Source organism: Crocodylus porosus, unplaced genomic scaffold (genome assembly GCF_001723895.1).
Source record: "Crocodylus porosus isolate Cpor-Errol unplaced genomic scaffold, CroPor_comp1, whole genome shotgun sequence".
Classification (NCBI taxonomy): domain Eukaryota; kingdom Metazoa; phylum Chordata; order Crocodylia; family Crocodylidae; genus Crocodylus; species Crocodylus porosus.
In genome coordinates, this window is record NW_017728925.1 from 13,427,528 (window position 1) to 13,429,938 (window position 2,411).

The window sequence follows — 2,411 nt, forward strand, 5'->3', positions numbered from 1 at the left end:
CTACGCCCTCTCCCCAGCCCAGCAGAGAAGGGATTTCTTGTGCCGTGATTTCTTCCATCTGAGCTCCCAGGCTGTATGGGAGCTGGGCTCTGACTATGACCCTTTGCACTCTTTGGATCCCACCCGAATGTGGCATCCGAGGCTGCTGTCCAAGATCCGTGGCTGACGCTGGAGGGGAGGAGTAAGGGAATATAATTACTGGCTGTTGGTAATTCCTGGCGAGAAGCAGTCTGAGCTTTTGACTGCCAGGGGACAGGCCGGTTGGTGACGGCTTTGCTGTGTGACCTTGGGGAACCTACTTAGCCTCCGTGCTCCTCCATTTCTCCCCTGTGGAGCATGCATAAAGGGAATATAAATCTCTGGTCACTATTGAGCTGTTTGGCAGCTTGTAGACACCAAGCAGGGCCTTGGTTCCTGACTAGGACCTTCAGTTGTGATGACGTGGCCTATAATAATTGACACCTCCTCTCAATCATGTGGTTTCTTGAGACTGAAGAGTCTATAGGTTTGCAAGCAAGAGAGGGTAATCCAGGCTGGCACATGCAGGGCTGTCAGTCTCTTTTATTGTTCATCTCCAAGTAGTGCTTTCCTTAAATCTCCATCTCCTGGAGTCCTGTCCTTACCTGAGATGTTTAGCTCCCACTTTTTTTTTTTTTTTTAAGTGCATTTCTCTTTTTCCAGCTTGAAGAAAACAGCTGGCGACTCCTAAAAGCTCCAAACCCAGAAGGCAGAGAAACCAATGTCATGCTTTTGGAGAGTCTGAGTCATGAGTTTTTGAAACTCTGGGATTGGCTATACTTCATAGCTTAACTTCTTAAAGTGATAGCGCAAACCAGCCAAGCGTTGGCTTTTTCATTAAGAAAAAAGACTGAAAACTTTTTTCACCTTGGTAGCAATAAGACAGCCTGGATCCCAAGGATGGTTCTCCAGGTTTTGGGTTAGATGCGAGAGCAGGTAAACCCCCCCACAAAAAAAAAATCTCAGTAGAAAAGGAGCTTTCAAAGCCAATGGAAATATGTGGACACGCCGGTACCTGGGGTCACTGTGGCCAGCTTGCAGCTTTGGATCTCTTTAGAGGTGTTTTTAATAAGAGGTTGATGATGATAGCGGTTTGGGGGCTCTGGCTTCCTCCGCTTGGCTAAGCACATTGCAAGCATCACGAATAAGAGTATGGTGTCAAGGTGGGAAAGATAACGATCATCCCATTTCTCAGAGGCACCCAGACATTAAGGGTAGGGGCCAGGGAATTAATTCCAGTCCTTTAAAAGGTGGTCAGCGATTTAGTGCAGACCAGCTGTCCGTGTGTCTGCGGGGTAGGCTGGTCGGTGTGCTAAAGTTACGGTGAATACCAGGCCAAGGGCTGGATTCTTTCCCTTTACACATATTGGACACCTTATCCCCCTGAGTAGCATCACTCCTCTCTTGCAGGATGTGGAGTTTGTGTATGTGTACCAGTACCCGAATCTAAAAGCCCAGCCCTTGGAAATGCTAAGCACCTCTCGCCCTTCGCCGAGCGGCCTCAGCCTTTGGTGAGAACGGAAAAGTCTCAGACCAAAATCTCGGTGAACGTGCTTCAATTGAGGGATTTTCCAGTTCCCTGCCTCTGCTGGCAGCTCTGCGGCAAGACAAGCAAGGCTTATGCTCTCACCGGGCTGGCTAGGAGACTGTTTCTTAGCGTCTGTCTTGCCCTGTATTTGCATGTTAATTATGCACAGTGCTGTTTTGGAGTGGAAATGCCGACAGGCTGTATAATACACAATTTAAGAACTGCCCGCCAAGGCTGCGGGGAGGATGAATGGCCCTATTAATATGACTGACAGGCTTGCGTCACCGCAGAGACGTGGCGTCTCATGGACAGTGATGTGCCTTGTAGACCGTGCCAGAAGGGAAACACCTGACGCAGGTGCACCATGCTGACTGCTCTGGAAAAGGGGGTGAATAAAAAGATTGGGAAGTATCAGGGCATGAGCGGGAAGGAAGGAGAGAGGCAGGCAGCCTTAAACATCCCGGTGCATCCTCCCAAAATCAAGGTTGCAAGTGTGTCCCCGTCGGCCTCTTCAGTCACTACAGGAGATGAACCTGACCCTTCGGGAGCTAAGGCTACGAGTCTCTACAGCATGAGCAAAAGGGCTCTGACTGCTTGGTAGCTGTGCTAAATGATTTAAATCTGGTGTCCCTCAGGCCCAAGGAAACCCCAGGCAGTGGGTGCGTCTGCTAAGGGACAGATGAACTTTCCTAAAACTGAACTGCGCTGTGTCAGATGGGAGCAGAGAAACCTTGTAGGGCTACTGTCCGTTCTGTGCTTGTCCACGGGTGTCACAGGGCGGGGACCCAGGAGCGGCCGTGATCTCTCCTGGCACCCCCTACCACGCCAAGTGGGTGTCCATGCACCCTCGTTATCTCGCCCGCCA